Source organism: Petromyzon marinus, unplaced genomic scaffold (assembly GCF_048934315.1).
Source record: "Petromyzon marinus isolate PM22_M1 ecotype Great Lakes invasive population unplaced genomic scaffold, UKy_Petmar_22M1.pri1.0 PM_G_Scaffold_3, whole genome shotgun sequence".
NCBI classification, from domain to species: domain Eukaryota; kingdom Metazoa; phylum Chordata; class Hyperoartia; order Petromyzontiformes; family Petromyzontidae; genus Petromyzon; species Petromyzon marinus.
Window position 1 is genome coordinate 1116803 of NW_027422872.1, and position 20793 is coordinate 1137595.

Sequence of the window (20793 nt, forward strand, 5' to 3'; positions counted from 1 at the left end):
TTATTGAGCCTATTTAATAAGCCTATTTAATAAGCCGATTTATTGAGCCTATTTAATAAGCATATTTATTGAGCCTATTTATTGAGCCTATTTAATAAGCCGATTTAATAAGTCTATTTAATAAGCCTATTTAATAAGCCTATTTATTGAGCCTATTTAATAAGCCTATTTAATAAGCCGATTTAATGAGCCTATTTAATAAGTCTATTTAATAAGCCTATTTAATAGGACTATTTAATAAGTCTAAGTTGCTGAAATAAGCCTATTTAATAAGCCTAAGTTGCTGAATAAGCCTATTTAATAAGCCTAAGTTGCTGAATAAACCTATTTAATAAGTCTAAGTTGCTGAAATAAGCCTATTTAATACGGCTATTTAATAAGCCTAAGTTGCTGAAATAAGCCTATTTAATAAGCCTAAGTTGCTGAATAAGCCTATTTAATAAGCCTAAGTTGCTGAATAAGTCTATTTAATAAGCCTATTTAATAGGCCTATTAAATAAGTCTAAGTTGCTGAAATAAGCTTATTTAATAAGCCTAAGTTTCTGAATGAGCCTATTTAATAAGCCTAAGTTGCTGAAATAAGCCTATTACATAAGCCTAAGTTGCTGAATAAGCCTATTTAATAAGCCGAAGTTGCTGAATAAACCTATTTAAAAATGCTATTTAATAAGCCTAAGTTGCTGAATAAACCTATTTAATAAGGCTATTTAATAAGCCTAAGTTGCTGAATAAGCCTATTTAATAAGGCTATTTAATGAGCCTAATTTGCTGAAATAAGACTATTTAATAAGCCTAAGTTTCTGAACTAAGCCTATTTTAAAAGGTATATTTAATAAGTCTAAGTTGCTGAAATAAACCTATTTAAAAATGCTATTTAATAAGCCTAAGTTGCTGAAATAAACCTATTTAATAAGGCTCTTTAATAAGTCTAAGTTGCTGAAATAAACCTATTTAATAAGCCTAAGTTGCTAAAATAAGCCTATTTAATGAGGCTATTTAATACGTCTATTTAATAAGCCTATTTAATAAGCCTATTTAATAAGCTTATTTAATAAACCTATTTAATGAGTCTATTTAATAAGTCTATTTAATAAGTATTTAATGAGCCTATTTAATAAGCCTATTTATTGAGCCTATTTAATAAGCCTATTTATTGAGCCTCTTTAATAAGCCTATTTATTGAGCCTATTTAATAAGTCTATTTAATAAGCCTATTTAATAAGCCTATTTAATAAGCCTAATTAATACACCTATTTAATAAACATATTTAATAAGTATTTAATGAGCCTATTTAATAAGTCTATTTAATAAGCCTTTTTAATAAGACTATTTAATAAGTCTATTTAATAAGACTATTTCATAAGTCTATTTAATAAGTCTATTTAATAAGCCTATTTAATAAGTATTTAATGAGCCTATTTAATAAGCCTATTTATTGAGCCTATTTAATAAGCCTATTTATTGAGCCTATTTAATAAGCATATTTATTGAGCCTATTTATTGAGCCTATTTAATAAGCCGATTTAATAAGTCTATTTAATAAGCCTATTTAATAAGCCTATTTATTGAGCCTATTTAATAAGCCTATTTAATAAGCCGATTTATTGAGCCTATTTAATAAGCATATTTATTGAGCCTATTTATTGAGCCTATTTAATAAGCCGATTTAATAAGTCTATTTAATAAGCCTATTTAATAAGCCTATTTATTGAGCCTATTTAATAAGCCTATTTAATAAGCCGATTTAATGAGCCTATTTAATAAGTCTATTTAATAAGCCTATTTAATAGGACTATTTAATAAGTCTAAGTTGCTGAAATAAGCCTATTTAATAAGCCTAAGTTGCTGAATAAGCCTATTTAATAAGCCTAAGTTGCTGAATAAACCTATTTAATAAGTCTAAGTTGCTGAAATAAGCCTCTTTAATACGGCTATTTAATAAGCCTAAGTTGCTGAATAAACCTATTTAATAAGTCTAAGTTGCTGAAATAAGCATATTTAATAAGGCTATTTAATAAGCCTAAGTTGCTGAATAAGCCTATTTAATAAGGCTATTTAATGAGCCTAATTTGCTGAAATAAGACTATTTAATAAGCCTAAGTTTCTGAACTAAGCCTATTTTAAAAGGTATATTTAATAAGTCTAAGTTGCTGAAATAAACCTATTTAAAAATGCTATTTAATAAGCCTAAGTTGCTGAAATAAACCTGTTTAATAAGGCTATTTAATAAGAATAAGTTGCTGAAATAAGCTTATTTAATAAGCCTAAGTTGTTGAAATAAGCCTATTTAATAAGGCTCTTTAATAAGTCTAAGTTGCTGAAATAAACCTATTTAATAAGCCTAAGTTGCTAAAATAAGCCTATTTAATGAGGCTATTTAATACGTCTATTTAATAAGCCTATTTAATAAGCCTATTTAATAAGCTTATTTAATAAACCTATTTAATGAGTCTATTTAATAAGTCTATTTAATAAGTATTTAATGAGCCTATTTAATAAGCCTATTTATTGAGCCTATTTAATAAGCCTATTTATTGAGCCTATTTAATAAGCCTATTTAATAAGCCTATTTAATAAGGCTATTTATTGAGCCTATTTAATAAGCCTATTTAATAAGCCTATTTAATAAGGCTATTTATTTAACCTATTTAATAAGCCTATTTATTGAGCCTATTTAATAAGCCGATTTAATAAGTCTATTTAATAAGCCTATTTAATAAGCATATTTAATAAGGCTATTTATTGAGCCTATTTAATAAGCCTATTTAATAAGCCGATTTATTGAGCCTATTTAATAAGTCTATTTAATAAGCCTATTTAATAAGTATTTAATGAGCCTATTTAATAAGTCTATTTAATAAGCCTATTTAATAGGCCTTTTTTAATAAATCTAAGTTGCTGAAATAAGCCTATTTAATAAGCCTAATTAATAGGCCTATTTAATAAGTCTAAGTTGCTGAAATAAGCTTATTTAATAAGCCTAAGTTTCTGAATGAGCCTATTTAATAAGCCTAAGTTGCTGAAATAAGCCTATTAAATAAGCCTAAGTTGCTGAATAAGCCTATTTAATAAGCCTAAGTTGCTGAATAAACCTATTTAATAAGTCTAAGTTGCTGAAATAAGCATATTTAATAAGGCTATTTAATAAGCCTAAGTTGCTGAATAAGCCTATTTAATAAGGCTATTTAATGAGCCTAATTTGCTGAAATAAGACTATTTAATAAGCCTAAGTTTCTGAACTAAGCCTATTTTAAAAGGTATATTTAATAAGTCTAAGTTGCTGAAATAAACCTATTTAAAATGCTATTTAATAAGCCTAAGTTGCTGAAATAAACCTGTTTAATAAGGCTATTTAATAAGAATAAGTTGCTGAAATAAGCTTATTTAATAAGCCTAAGTTGCTGAAATAAGCCTATTTAATAAGGCTCTTTAATAAGTCTAAGTTGCTGAAATAAACCTATTTAATAAGCCTAAGTTGCTAAAATAAGCCTATTTAATGAGGCTATTTAATACGTCTATTTAATAAGCCTATTTAATAAGCCTATTTAATAAGCTTATTTAATAAGCCTATTTAATGAGTCTATTTAATAAGTCTATTTAATAAGTATTTAATGAGCCTATTTAATAAGCCTATTTATTGAGCCTATTTAATAAGCCTATTTATTGAGCCTATTTAATAAGCCTATTTATTGAGCCTATTTAATAAGCCTATTTATTGAGCCTATTTAATAAGTCTATTTAATAAGTCTATTTAATAAGTCTATTTAATAAGCCTATTTAATAAGCCTATTTAATAAGCCTAATTAATACACCTATTTAATAAACATATTTAATAAGTATTTAATGAGCCTATTTAATAAGTCTATTTAATAAGCCTTTTTAATAAGACTATTTAATAAGTCTATTTAATAAGTCTATTTAATAAGTCTATTTAATAAGCCTATTTAATAAGTATTTAATGAGCCTATTTAATAAGCCTATTTATTGAGCCTATTTAATAAGCCTATTTATTGAGCCTATTTAATAAGCATATTTATTGAGCCTATTTATTGAGCCTATTTAATAAGCCGATTTAATAAGTCTATTTAATAAGCCTATTTAATAAGCCTATTTATTGAGCCTATTTAATAAGCCTATTTAATAAGCCGATTTATTGAGCCTATTTAATAAGCATATTTATTGAGCCTATTTATTGAGCCTATTTAATAAGCCGATTTAATAAGTCTATTTAATAAGCCTATTTAATAAGCCTATTTATTGAGCCTATTTAATAAGCCTATTTAATAAGCCGATTTAATGAGCCTATTTAATAAGTCTATTTAATAAGCCTATTTAATAGGACTATTTAATAAGTCTAAGTTGCTGAAATAAGCCTATTTAATAAGCCTAAGTTGCTGAATAAGCCTATTTAATAAGCCTAAGTTGCTGAATAAACCTATTTAATAAGTCTAAGTTGCTGAAATAAGCCTATTTAATACGGCTATTTAATAAGCCTAAGTTGCTGAAATAAGCCTATTTAATAAGCCTAAGTTGCTGAATAAGCCTATTTAATAAGCCTAAGTTGCTGAATAAGTCTATTTAATAAGCCTATTTAATAGGCCTATTAAATAAGTCTAAGTTGCTGAAATAAGCTTATTTAATAAGCCTAAGTTTCTGAATGAGCCTATTTAATAAGCCTAAGTTGCTGAAATAAGCCTATTACATAAGCCTAAGTTGCTGAATAAGCCTATTTAATAAGCCGAAGTTGCTGAATAAACCTATTTAAAAATGCTATTTAATAAGCCTAAGTTGCTGAATAAACCTATTTAATAAGGCTATTTAATAAGCCTAAGTTGCTGAATAAGCCTATTTAATAAGGCTATTTAATGAGCCTAATTTGCTGAAATAAGACTATTTAATAAGCCTAAGTTTCTGAACTAAGCCTATTTTAAAAGGTATATTTAATAAGTCTAAGTTGCTGAAATAAACCTATTTAAAAATGCTATTTAATAAGCCTAAGTTGCTGAAATAAACCTATTTAATAAGGCTCTTTAATAAGTCTAAGTTGCTGAAATAAACCTATTTAATAAGCCTAAGTTGCTAAAATAAGCCTATTTAATGAGGCTATTTAATACGTCTATTTAATAAGCCTATTTAATAAGCCTATTTAATAAGCTTATTTAATAAACCTATTTAATGAGTCTATTTAATAAGTCTATTTAATAAGTATTTAATGAGCCTATTTAATAAGCCTATTTATTGAGCCTATTTAATAAGCCTATTTATTGAGCCTCTTTAATAAGCCTATTTATTGAGCCTATTTAATAAGTCTATTTAATAAGCCTATTTAATAAGCCTATTTAATAAGCCTAATTAATACACCTATTTAATAAACATATTTAATAAGTATTTAATGAGCCTATTTAATAAGTCTATTTAATAAGCCTTTTTAATAAGACTATTTAATAAGTCTATTTAATAAGACTATTTAATAAGTCTATTTAATAAGTCTATTTAATAAGCCTATTTAATAAGTATTTAATGAGCCTATTTAATAAGCCTATTTATTGAGCCTATTTAATAAGCCTATTTATTGAGCCTATTTAATAAGCATATTTATTGAGCCTATTTATTGAGCCTATTTAATAAGCCGATTTAATAAGTCTATTTAATAAGCCTATTTAATAAGCCTATTTATTGAGCCTATTTAATAAGCCTATTTAATAAGCCGATTTATTGAGCCTATTTAATAAGCATATTTATTGAGCCTATTTATTGAGCCTATTTAATAAGCCGATTTAATAAGTCTATTTAATAAGCCTATTTAATAAACCTATTTATTGAGCCTATTTAATAAGCCTATTTAATAAGCCGATTTAATGAGCCTATTTAATAAGTCTATTTAATAAGCCTATTTAATAGGACTATTTAATAAGTCTAAGTTGCTGAAATAAGCCTATTTAATAAGCCTAAGTTGCTGAATAAGCCTATTTAATAAGCCTAAGTTGCTGAATAAACCTATTTAATAAGTCTAAGTTGCTGAAATAAGCCTATTTAATACGGCTATTTAATAAGCCTAAGTTGCTGAAATAAGCCTATTTAATAAGCCTAAGTTGCTGAATAAGCCTATTTAATAAGCCTATTTAATAGGCCTATTTAATAAGTCTAAGTTGCTGAAATAAGCTTATTTAATAAGCCTAAGTTTCTGAATGAGCCTATTTAATAAGCCTAAGTTGCTGAAATAAGCATATTAAATAAGCCTAAGTTGCTGAATAAGCCTATTTAATAAGCCTAAGTTGCTGAATAAACCTATTTAATAAGTCTAAGTTGCTGAAATAAGCATATTTAATAAGGCTATTTAATAAGCCTAAGTTGCTGAATAAGCCCATTTAATAAGGCTATTTAATGAGCCTAATTTGCTGAAATAAGACTATTTAATAAGCCTAAGTTTCTGAACTAAGCCTATTTTAAAAGGTATATTTAATAAGTCTAAGTTGCTGAAATAAACCTATTTAAAAATGCTATTTAATAAGCCTAAGTTGCTGAAATAAACCTGTTTAATAAGGCTATTTAATAAGAATAAGTTGCTGAAATAAGCTTATTTAATAAGCCTAAGTTGCTGAAATAAGCCTATTTAATAAGGCTCTTTAATAAGTCTAAGTTGCTGAAATAAACCTATTTAATAAGCCTAAGTTGCTAAAATAAGCCTATTTAATGAGGCTATTTAATACGTCTATTTAATAAGCCTATTTAATAAGCCTATTTCATAAGCTTATTTAATAAACCTATTTAATGAGTCTATTTAATAAGTCTATTTAATAAGTATTTAATGAGCCTATTTAATAAGCCTATTTATTGAGCCTATTTAATAAGCCTATTTATTGAGCCTATTTAATAAGCCTATTTATTGAACCTATTTAATAAGCCTATTTATTGAGCCTATTTAATAAGCCGATTTAATAAGTCTATTTAATAAGCCTATTTAATAAGCCTATTTAATAAGGCTATTTATTGAGCCTATTTAATAAGCCTATTTAATAAGCCGATTTATTGAGCCTATTTAATAAGTCTATTTAATAAGCCTATTTAATAAGTATTTAATGAGCCTATTTAATAAGTCTATTTAATAAGCCTATTTAATAGGCCTTTTTTAATAAATCTAAGTTGCTGAAATAAGCCTATTTAATAAGCCTAATTAATAGGCCTATTTAATAAGTCTAAGTTGCTGAAATAAGCTTATTTAATAAGCCTAAGTTTCTGAATGAGCCTATTTAATAAGCCTAAGTTGCTGAAATAAGCCTATTAAATAAGCCTAAGTTGCTGAATAAGCCTATTTAATAAGCCTAAGTTGCTGAATAAACCTATTTAATAAGTCTAAGTTGCTGAAATAAGCATATTTAATAAGGCTATTTAATAAGCCTAAGTTGCTGAATAAGCCTATTTAATAAGGCTATTTAATGAGCCTAATTTGCTGAAATAAGACTATTTAATAAGCCTAAGTTTCTGAACTAAGCCTATTTTAAAAGGTATATTTAATAAGTCTAAGTTGCTGAAATAAACCTATTTAAAAATGCTATTTAATAAGCCTAAGTTGCTGAAATAAACCTGTTTAATAAGGCTATTTAATAAGTCTATTTAATGAGTCTATTTAATAAGTCTATTTAATAAGTCTATTTAATAAGCCTATTTAATAAGTATTTAATGAGCCTATTTAATAAGTCTATTTATTAAGTCTATTTAATAAGTCTATTTAATAAGCCTATTTAATAAGCCTATTTAATAAGCCTAATGAATACACCTATTTAATAAGCCTATTTAATAAGTATTTAATGAGCCTATTTAATAAGCCTATTTATTGAGCCTATTTAATAAGCCTATTTATTGAGCCTATTTAATAAGCATATTTATTGAGCCTATTTAATAAGCCTATTTATTGAGCCTATTTAATAAGCTGATTTAATAAGTCTATTTAATAAGCCTATTTAATAAGTCTATTTAATAAGCCTTTTTAATAAGACTATTTAATAAGTCTATTTAATAAGCCTATTTAATAAGTCTATTTAATAAGTCTATTTAGTAAGCCTATTTAATAAGTATTTAATGAGCCTATTTAATAAGCCTATTTATTGAGCCTATTTAATAAGCCTATTTATTGAGCCTATTTAATAAGCATATTTATTGAGCCTATTTAATAAGCCTATTTATTGAGCCTATTTAATAAGCTGATTTAATAAGTCTATTTAATAAGCCTATTTAATAAGCCTATTTAATAAGGCTATTTATTGAACCTATTTAATAAGCCTATTTAATAAGCCGATTTATTGAGCCTATTTAATAAGTCTATTTAATAAGCCTATTTAATAAGCCTATTTATTGAGCCTATTTAATAAGTCTATTTAATAAGCCTATTTAATAAGTATTTAATGAGCCTATTTAATAAGTCTATTTAATAAGTCTATTTAATAAGTCTATTTAATAAGTCTATTTAATAAGCCTATTTAATAAGCCTATTTAATAAGCCTAATTAATACACCTATTTAATAAACATATTTAATGAGTATTTAATGAGCCTATTTAATAAGTCTATTTAATAAGCCTTTTTAATAAGACTATTTAATAAGTCTATTTAATAAGCCTATTTAATAAGTGTATTTAATAAGTCTATTTAATAAGTCTATTTAATAAGCCTATTTAATAAGTATTTAATGAGCCTATTTAATAAGCCTATTTATTGAGCCTATTTAATAAGCCTATTTATTGAGCCTATTTAATAAGCATATTTATTGAGCCTATTTAATAAGCCTATTTATTGAGCCTATTTAATAAGCCGATTTAATAAGTCTATTTAATAAGCCTAATTAATAAGCCGATTTAATAAGCCTATTTATTGAGCCTATTTAATAAGCCTATTTAATAAGCCGATTTATTGAGCCTATTTAGTAAGTCTATTTAATAAGCCTATTTAATAAGCCTATTTATTGAGCCTATTTAATAAGTCTATTTAATAAGCCTATTTAATAAGCCTATTTAATAAGTATTTAATGAGCCTATTTAATAAGTCTATTTAATAAGCCTATTTAATAGGCCTTTTTTAATAAATCTAAGTTGCTGAAATAAGCCTATTTAATAAGCCTATTTAATAGGCCTATTTAATAAGTCTAAGTTGCTGAAATAAGCTTATTTAATAAGCCTAAGTTTCTGAATGAGCCTATTTAATAAGCCTAAGTTGCTGAAATAAGCCTATTAAATAAGCCTAAGTTGCTGAATAAGCCTATTTAATAAGCCTAAGTTGCTGAATAAACCTATTTAATAAGTCTAAGTTGCTGAAATAAGCATATTTAATAAGGCTATTTAATATGCCTAAGTTGCTGAATAAGCCTATTTAATAAGGCTATTTAATGAGCCTAATTTGCTGAAATAAGACTATTTAATAAGCCTAAGTTTCTGAACTAAGCCTATTTTAAAAGGTATATTTAATAAGTCTAAGTTGCTGAAATAAACCTATTTAAAAATGCTATTTAATAAGCCTAAGTTGCTGAAATAAACCTGTTTGATAAGGCTATTTAATAAGAATAAGTTGCTGAAATAAGTTTATTTAATAAGCCTAAGTTGCTGAAATAAGCCTATTTAATAAGGCTCTTTAATAAGTCTAAGTTGCTGAAATAAACCTATTTAATAAGCCTAAGTTGCTAAAATAAGCCTATTTAATGAGGCTATTTAATACGTCTATTTAATAAGCCTATTTAATAAGCCTATTTAATAAGCTTATTTAATAAGCCTATTTAATGAGTCTATTTAATACGTCTATTTAATAAGTATTTAATGAGCCTATTTAATAAGCCTATTCATTGAGCCTATTTAATAAGCCTATTTATTGAGCCTATTTAATAAGCCTATTTATTGAGCCTATTTAATAAGCCTATTTATTGAGCCTATTTAATAAGTCTATTTAATAAGTCTATTTAATAAGCCTATTTAATAAGCCTATTTAATAAGCCTAATTAATACACCTATTTAATAAACATATTTAATAAGTATTTAATGAGCCTATTTAATAAGTCTATTTAATAAGCCTTTTTAATAAGACTATTTAATAAGTCTATTTAATAAGACTATTTAATAAGTCTATTTAATAAGTCTATTTAATAAGCCTATTTAATAAGTATTTAATGAGCCTATTTAATAAGCCTATTTATTGAGCCTATTTAATAAGCCTATTTATTGAGCCTATTTAATAAGCATATTTATTGAGCCTATTTATTGAGCCTATTTAATAAGCCGATTTAATAAGTCTATTTAATAAGCCTATTTAATAAGCCTATTTAATAAGCCTATTTATTGAGCCTATTTAATAAGCCTATTTAATAAGCCGATTTATTGAGCCTATTTAATAAGTCTATTTAATAAGCCTATTTAATAAGCCTATTTAATAAGTATTTAATGAGCCTATTTAATAAGTCTATTTAATAAGCCTATTTAATAGGACTATTTAATAAGTCTAAGTTGCTGAAATAAGCCTATTTAATAAGCCTAAGTTGCTGAATAAGCATATTTAATAAGTCTAAGTTGCTGAAATAAGCCTATTTAATACGGCTATTTAATAAGCCTAAGTTGCTGAAATAAGCCTATTTCATAAGGCTATTTAATGAGCCTAAGTTGCTGAAATAAGACTATTTAATAAACCTAAGTTGCTAAAATAAGCCTATTTCATGAGGCTATTTAATAAGTCTATTAAATAAGTCTATTTAATACGTCTATTTAATAAGTCTATTTAATAAGTCTATTTAATAAGCCTATTTAATAAGCCTATTTAATAAGCCTAATTAATACACCTATTTAATAAACATATTTAATGAGTATTTAATGAGCCTATTTAATAAGTCTATTTAATAAGCCTTTTTAATAAGACTATTTAATAAGTCTATTTAATAAGCCTATTTAATAAGTCTATTTAATAAGTCTATTTAATAAGCCTATTTAATAAGTATTTAATGAGCCTATTTAATAAGCCTATTTATTGAGCCTATTTAATAAGCCTATTTATTGAGCCTATTTAATAAGCATATTTATTGAGCCTATTTAATAAGCCTATTTATTGAGCCTATTTAATAAGCCGATTTAATAAGTCTATTTAATAAGCCTAATTAATAAGCCGATTTAATAAGCCTATTTATTGAGCCTATTTAATAAGCCTATTTAATAAGCCGATTTATTGAGCCTATTTAATAAGTCTATTTAATAAGCCTATTTAATAAGCCTATTTATTGAGCCTATTTAATAAGTCTATTTAATAAGCCTATTTAATAAGCCTATTTAATAAGTATTTAATGAGCCTATTTAATAAGTCTATTTAATAAGCCTATTTAATAGGCATTTTTTAATAAATCTAAGTTGCTGAAATAAGCCTATTTAATAAGCCTATTTAATAGGCCTATTTAATAAGTCTAAGTTGCTGAAATAAGCTTATTTAATAAGCCTAAGTTTCTGAATGAGCCTATTTAATAAGCCTAAGTTGCTGAAATAAGCCTATTAAATAAGCCTAAGTTGCTGAATAAGCCTATTTAATAAGCCTAAGTTGCTGAATAAACCTATTTAATAAGTCTAAGTTGCTGAAATAAGCATATTTAATAAGGCTATTTAATAAGCCTAAGTTGCTGAATAAGCCTATTTAATAAGGCTATTTAATGAGCCTAATTTGCTGAAATAAGACTATTTAATAAGCCTAAGTTTCTGAACTAAGCCTATTTTAAAAGGTATATTTAATAAGTCTAAGTTGCTGAAATAAACCTATTTAAAAATGCTATTTAATAAGCCTAAGTTGCTGAAATAAACCTGTTTAATAAGGCTATTTAATAAGAATAAGTTGCTGAAATAAGTTTATTTAATAAGCCTAAGTTGCTGAAATAAGCCTATTTAATTAGGCTCTTTAATAAGTCTAAGTTGCTGAAATAAACCTATTTAATAAGCCTAAGTTGCTAAAATAAGCCTATTTAATGAGGCTATTTAATACGTCTATTTAATAAGCCTATTTAATAAGCCTATTTAATAAGCTTATTTAATAAGCCTATTTAATGAGTCTATTTAATACGTCTATTTAATAAGTATTTAATGAGCCTATTTAATAAGCCTATTTATTGAGCCTATTTAATAAGCCTATTTATTGAGCCTATTTAATAAGCCTATTTATTGAGCCTATTTAATAAGCCTATTTATTGAACCTATTTAATAAGTCTATTTAATAAGTCTATTTAATAAGTCTATTTAATAAGCCTATTTAATAAGCCTATTTAATAAGCCTAATTAATACACCTATTTAATAAACATATTTAATAAGTATTTAATGAGCCTATTTAATACGTCTATTTAATAAGCCTTTTTAATAAGACTATTTAAAAAGTCTATTTAATAAGACTATTTAATAAGTCTATTTAATAAGTCTATTTAATAAGCCTATTTAATAAGTATTTAATGAGCCTATTTAATAAGCCTATTTATTGAGCCTATTTAATAAGCCTATTTATTGAGCCTATTTAATAAGCATATTTATTGAGCCTATTTATTGAGCCTATTTAATAAGCCGATTTAATAAGTCTATTTAATAAGCCTATTTAATAAGCCTATTTAATAAGCCTATTTATTGAGCCTATTTAATAAGCATATTTAATAAGCCGATTTATTGAGCCTATTTAATAAGTCTATTTAATAAGCCTATTTAATAAGCCTATTTAATAAGTATTTAATGAGCCTATTTAATAAGTCTATTTAATAAGCCTATTTAATAGGACTATTTAATAAGTCTAAGTTGCTGAAATAAGCCTATTTAATAAGCCTATTTAATAGGCCTATTTAATAAGTCTAAGTTGCTGAAATAAGCCTATTTAATAAGCCTAAGTTGCTGAATAAGCCTATTTAATAAGCCTAAGTTGCTGAATAAACTTATTTAATAAGTCTAAGTTGCTGAAATAAGCCTATTTAATACGGCTATTTAATAAGCCTAAGTTGCTGAAATAAGCCTATTTCATAAGGCTATTTAATGAGCCTAAGTTGCTGAAATAAGACTATTTAATAAACCTAAGTTGCTAAAATAAGCCTATTTCATGAGGTTATTTAATAAGTCTATTAAATAAGTCTATTTAATACGTCTATTTCATGAGGCTATTTAACAAGTCTATTTAATAAGCCTATTTAATAAGCCTATTTAATAAGCCTAATTAATACACCTATTTAATAAACATATTTAATGAGTATTTAATGAGCCTATTTAATAAGTCTATTTAATAAGCCTTTTTAATAAGACTATTTAATAAGTCTATTTAATAAGCCTATTTAATAAGTCTATTTAATAAGTCTATTTAATAAGCCTATTTAATAAGTATTTAATGAGCCTATTTAATAAGCCTATTTATTGAGCCTATTTAATAAGCCTATTTATTGAGCCTATTTAATAAGCATATTTATTGAGCCTATTTAATACGCCTATTTATTGAGCCTATTTAATAAGCCGATTTAATAAGTCTATTTAATAAGCCTATTTAATAAGCCTATTTAATAAGCCTATTTATTGAGCCTATTTAATAAGCCTATTTAATAAGCTGATTTATTGAGCCTATTTAATAAGTCTATTTAATAAGCCTAATTAATACACCTATTTAATAAACATATTTAATGAGTATTTAATGAGCCTATTTAATAAGTCTATTTAATAAGCCTTTTTAATAAGACTATTTAATAAGTCTATTTAATAAGCCTATTTAATAAGTCTATTTAATAAGTCTATTTAATAAGCCTATTTAATAAGTATTTAATGAGCCTATTTAATAAGCCTATTTATTGAGCCTATTTAATAAGCCTATTTATTGAGCCTATTTAATAAGGATATTTATTGAGCCTATTTAATAAGCCTATTTATTGAGCCTATTTAATAAGCCGATTTAATAAGTCTATTTAATAAGCCTATTTAATAAGCCTATTTAATAAGCCTATTTATTGAGCCTATTTAATGAGCCTATTTAATAAGCCGATTTATTGAGCCTATTTAATAAGTCTATTTAATAAGCCTATTTAATAAGCCTATTTATTGAGCCTATTTAATAAGTCTATTTAATAAGCCTATTTAATAAGCCTATTTAATAAGTATTTAATGAGCCTATTTAATAAGTCTATTTAATAAGTCTATTTAATAAGTCTATTTAATAAGTCTATTTAATAAGCCTATTTAATAAGCCTATTTAATAAGCCTAATTAATACACCTATTTAATAAACATATTTAATGAGTATTTAATGAGCCTATTTAATAAGTCTATTTAATAAGCTTTTTTAATAAGACTATTTAATAAGTCTATTTAATAAGCATATTTAATAAGTCTATTTAATAAGTCTATTTAATAAGCCTATTTAATAAGTATTTAATGAGCCTATTTAATAAGCCTATTTATTGAGCCTATTTAATAAGCCTATTTATTGAGCCTATTTAATAAGCATATTTATTGAGCCTATTTAATAAGCCTATTTATTGAGCCTATTTAATAATCCGATTTAATAAGTCTATTTAATAAGCCTATTTAATAAGCCTATTTAATAAGCCTATTTATTGAGCCTATTTAATAAGCCTATTTAATAAGCTGATTTATTGAGCCTATTTAATAAGTCTATTTAATAAGCCTAATTAATACACCTATTTTATAAACATATTTAATGAGTATTTAATGAGCCTATTTAATAAGTCTATTTAATAAGCCTTTTTAATAAGACTATTTAATAAGTCTATTTAATAAGCCTATTTAATAAGTCTATTTAATAAGTCTATTTAATAAGCCTATTTAATAAGTATTTAATGAGCCTATTTAATAAGCCTATTTATTGAGCCTATTTAATAAGCCTATTTATTGAGCCTATTTAATAAGCATATTTATTGAGCCTATTTAATAAGCCTATTTATTGAGCCTATTTAATAAGCCGATTTAATAAGTCTATTTAATAAGCCTATTTAATAAGCCTATTTAATAAGGCTATTTATTGAGCCTATTTAATAAGCCTATTTAATAAGCCGATTTATTGAGCCTATTTAATAAGTCTATTTAATAAGCCTATTTAATAAGCCTATTTATTGAGCCTATTTAATAAGTCTATTTAATAAGCCTATTTAATAAGTATTTAATTAGCCTATTTAATAAGTCTATTTAATAAGTCTATTTAATAAGTCTATTTAATAAGTCTATTTAATAAGCCTATTTAATAAGCCTATTTAATAAGTATAATTAATACACCTATTTAATAAACATATTTAATGAGTATTTAATGAGCCTATTTAATAAGTCTATTTAATAAGCCTTTTTAATAAGACTATTTAATAAGTCTATTTAATAAGGCTATTTAATAAGTCTATTTAATAAGTCTATTTAATAAGCCTATTTAATAAGTATTTAATGAGCCTATTTAATAAGCCTATTCATTGAGCCTATTTAATAAGCCTATTTATTGAGCCTATTTAATAAGCATATTTATTGAGCCTATTTAATAAGCCTATTTATTGAGCCTATTTAATAAGCCGATTTAATAAGTCTATTTAATAAGCCTAATTAATAAGCCGATTTAATAAGCCTATTTATTGAGCCTATTTAATAAGCCTATTTAATAAGCCTATTTAATAAGCCTATTTATTGAGCCTATTTAATAAGTCTATTTAATAAGCCTATTTAATAAGCCTTTTTAATAAGTATTTAATGAGCCTATTTAATAAGTCTATTTAATAAGCCTATTTAATAGGCCTTTTTTTAATAAATCTAAGTTGCTGAAATAAGCCTATTTAATAAGCCTATTTAATAGGCCTATTTAATAAGTCTAAGTTGCTGAAATAAGCTTATTTAATAAGCCTAAGTTTCTGAATGAGCCTATTTAATAAGCCTAAGTTGCTGAAATAAGCCTATTAAATAAGCCTAAGTTGCTGAATAAGCCTATTTAATAAGCCTAAGTTGCTGAATAAACCTATTTAATAAGTCTAAGTTGCTGAAATAAGCATATTTAATAAGGCTATTTAATAAGCCTAAGTTGCTGAATAAGCCTATTTAATAAGGCTATTTAATGAGCCTAATTTGCTGAAATAAGACTATTTAATAAGCCTAAGTTTCTGAACTAAGCCTATTTTAAAAGGTATATTTAATAAGTCTAAGTTGCTGAAATAAACTTATTTAAAAATGCTATTTAATAAGCCTAAGTTGCTGAAATAAACCTGTTTAATAAGGCTATTTAATAAGAATAAGTTGCTGAAATAAGCTTATTTAATAAGCCTAAGTTGCTGAAATAAGCCTATTTAATAAGGCTCTTTAATAAGTCTAAGTTGCTGAAATAAACCTATTTAATAAGCCTAAGTTGCTAAAATAAGCCTATTTAATGAGGCTATTTAATATGTCTATTTAATAAGCCTATTTAATAAGCCTATTTAATAAGCTTATTTAATAAACCTATTTAATGAGTCTATTTAATAAGTCTATTTAATAAGTATTTAATGAGCCTATTTAATAAGCCTATTTATTGAGCCTATTTAATAAGCCTATTTATTGAGCCTATTTAATAAGCCTATTTATTGAACCTATTTAATAAGCCTATTTATTGAGCCTATTTAATAAGCCGATTTAATAAGTCTATTTAATAAGCCTATTTAATAAGCCTATTTAATAAGGCTATTTATTGAGCCTATTTAATAAGCCTATTTAATAAGCCAATTTATTGAGCCTATTTAATAAGTCTATTTAATAAGCCTATTTAATAAGTATTTAATGAGCCTATTTAATAAGTCTATTTAATAAGCCTATTTAATAGGCCTTTTTTAATAAATCTAAGTTGCTGAAATAAGCCTATTTAATAAGCCTAATTAATAGCCCTATTTAATAAGTCTAAGTTGCTGAAATAAGCTTATTTAATAAGCCTAAGTTTCTGAATGAGCCTATTTAATAAGCCTAAGTTGCTGAAATAAGCCTATTAAATAAGCCTAAGTTGCTGAATAAGCCTATTTAATAAGCCTAAGTTGCTGAATAAACCTATTTAATAAGTCTAAGTTGCTGAAATAAGCATATTTAATAAGGCTATTTAATAAGCCTAAGTTGCTGAATAAGCCTATTTAATAAGGCTATTTAATGAGCCTAATTTGCTGAAATAAGACTATTTAATAAGCCTAAGTTTCTGAACTAAGCCTATTTTAAAAGGTATATTTAATAAGTCTAAGTTGCTGAAATAAACCTATTTAAAAATGCTATTTAATAAGCCGAAGTTGCTGAAATAAACCTGTTTAATAAGGCTATTTAATAAGAATAAGTTGCTGAAATAAGCTTATTTAATAAGCCTAAGTTGCTGAAATAAGCCTATTTAATAAGGCTCTTTAATAAGTCTAAGTTGCTGAAATAAACCTATTTAATAAGCCTAAGTTGCTAAAATAAGCCTATTTAATGAGGCTATTTAATACGTCTATTTAATAAGCCTATTTAATAAGCCTATTTAATAAGCTTATTTAATAAGCCTATTTAATGAGTCTATTTAATAAGTCTATTTAATAAGTATTTAATGAGCCTATTTAATAAGCCTATTTATTGAGCCTATTTAATAAGCCTATTTATTGAGCCTATTTAATAAGCCTATTTATTGAGCCTATTTAATAAGCCTATTTATTGAGCCTATTTAATAAGTCTATTTAATAAGTCTATTTAATAAGTCTATTTAATAAGCCTATTTAATAAGCCTATTTAATAAGCCTAATTAATACACCTATTTAATAAACATATTTAATAAGTATTTAATGAGCCTATTTAATAAGTCTATTTAATAAGCCTTTTTAATAAGACTATTTAATAAGTCTATTTAATAAGACTATTTAATAAGTCTATTTAATAAGTCTATTTAATAAGCCTATTTAATAAGTATTTAATGAGCCTATTTAATAAGCCTATTTATTGAGCCTATTTAATAAGCATATTTATTGAGCCTATTTATTGAGCCTATTTAATAAGCTGATTTAATAAGTCTATTTAATAAGCCTATTTAATAAGCCTATTTATTGAGCCAATTTAATAAGCCTATTTAATAAGCCGATTTAATGAGCCTATTTAATAAGTCTATTTAATAAGCCTATTTAATAGGACTATTTAATAAGTCTAAGTTGCTGAAATAAGCCTATTTAATAAGCCTAAGTTGCTGAATAAGCCTATTTAATAAGCCTAAGTTGCTGAATAAACCTATTTAATAAGTCTAAGTTGCTGAAATAAGCCTATTTAATACGGCTATTTAATAAGCCTAAGTTGCTGAAATAAGCCTATTTAATAAGCCTAAGTTGCTGAATAAGCCTATTTAATAAGCCTATTTAATAGGCCTATTTAATAAGTCTAAGTTGCTGAAATAAGCTTATTTAATAAGCCTAAGTTTCTGAATGAGCCTATTTAATAAGCCTAAGTTGCTGAAATAAGCCTATTAAATAAGCCTAAGTTGCTGAATAAGCCTATTTAATAAGCCTAAGTTGCTGAATAAACCTATTTAATAAGTCTAAGTTGCTGAAATAAGCATATTTAATAAGGCTATTTAATAAGCCTAAGTTGCTGAATAAGCCTATTTAATAAGGCTATTTAATGAGCCTAATTTGCTGAAATAAGACTATTTAATAAGCCTAAGTTTCTGAACTAAGCCTATTTTAAAAGGTATATTTAATAAGTCTAAGTTGCTGAAATAAACCTATTTAAAAATGCTATTTAATAAGCCTAAGTTGCTGAAATAAGCCTATTTAATAAGGCTCTTTAATAAGTCTAAGTTGCTGAAATAAACCTATTTAATAAGCCTAAGTTGCTAAAATAAGCCTATTTAATGAGGCTATTTAATACGTCTATTTAATAAGCCTATTTAATAAGCCTATTTAATAAGCTTATTTAATAAACCTATTTAATGAGTCTATTTAATAAGTCTATTTAATAAGTATTTAATGAGCCTATTTAATAAGCCTATTTATTGAGCCTATTTAATAAGCCTATTTATTGAGCCTATTTAATAAGCCTATTTATTGAGCCTATTTAATAAGTCTATTTAATAAGTCTATTTAATAAGTCTATTTAATAAGCCTATTTAATAAGCCAATTTAATAAGCCTAATTAATACACCTATTTAATAAACATATTTAATAAGTATTTAATGAGCCTATTTAATAAGTCTATTTAATAAGCCTTTTTAATAAGACTATTTAATAAGTCTATTTAATAAGACTATTTAATAAGTCTATTTAATAAGTCTATTTAATAAGCCTATTTAATAAGTATTTAATGAGCCTATTTAATAAGCCTATTTATTGAGCCTATTTAATAAGCCTATTTATTGAGCCTATTTAATAAGCATATTTATTGAGCCTATTTATTGAGCCTATTTAATAAGCCGATTTAATAAGTCTATTAAATAAGCCTATTTAATAAGCCTATTTATTGAGCCTATTTAATAAGCCTATTTAATAAGCCGATTTATTGAGCCTATTTAATAAGCATATTTATTGAGCCTATTTATTGAGCCTATTTAATAAGCCGATTTAATAGGCCTTTTTTAATAAATCTAAGTTGCTGAAATAAGCCTATTTAATAAGCCTAATTAATAGCCCTATTTAATAAGTCTAAGTTGCTGAAATAAGCTTATTTAATAAGCCTAAGTTTCTGAATGAGCCTATTTAATAAGCCTAAGTTGCTGAAATAAGCCTATTAAATAAGCCTAAGTTGCTGAATAAGCCTATTTAATAAGCCTAAGTTGCTGAATAAACCTATTTAATAAGTCTAAGTTGCTGAAATAAGCATATTTAATAAGGCTATTTAATAAGCCTAAGTTGCTGAATAAGCCTATTTAATAAGGCTATTTAATGAGCCTAATTTGCTGAAATAAGACTATTTAATAAGCCTAAGTTTCTGAACTAAGCCTATTTTAAAAGGTATATTTAATAAGTCTAAGTTGCTGAAATAAACCTATTTAAAAATGCTATTTAATAAGCCGAAGTTGCTGAAATAAACCTGTTTAATAAGGCTATTTAATAAGAATAAGTTGCTGAAATAAGCTTATTTAATAAGCCTAAGTTGCTGAAATAAGCCTATTTAATAAGGCTCTTTAATAAGTCTAAGTTGCTGAAATAAACCTATTTAATAAGCCTAAGTTGCTAAAATAAGCCTATTTAATGAGGCTATTTAATACGTCTATTTAATAAGCCTATTTAATAAGCCTATTTAATAAGCTTATTTAATAAGCCTATTTAATGAGTCTATTTAATAAGTCTATTTAATAAGTATTTAATGAGCCTATTTAATAAGCCTATTTATTGAGCCTATTTAATAAGCCTATTTATTGAGCCTATTTAATAAGCCTATTTATTGAGCCTATTTAATAAGCCTATTTATTGAGCCTATTTAATAAGTCTATTTAATAAGTCTATTTAATAAGTCTATTTAATAAGCCTATTTAATAAGCCTATTTAATAAGCCTAATTAATACACCTATTTAATAAACATATTTAATAAGTATTTAATGAGCCTATTTAATAAGTCTATTTAATAAGCCTTTTTAATAAGACTATTTAATAAGTCTATTTAATAAGACTATTTAATAAGTCTATTTAATAAGTCTATTTAATAAGCCTATTTAATAAGTATTTAATGAGCCTATTTAATAAGCCTATTTATTGAGCCTATTTAATAAGCATATTTATTGAGCCTATTTATTGAGCCTATTTAATAAGCTGATTTAATAAGTCTATTTAATAAGCCTATTTAATAAGCCTATTTATTGAGCCAATTTAATAAGCCTATTTAATA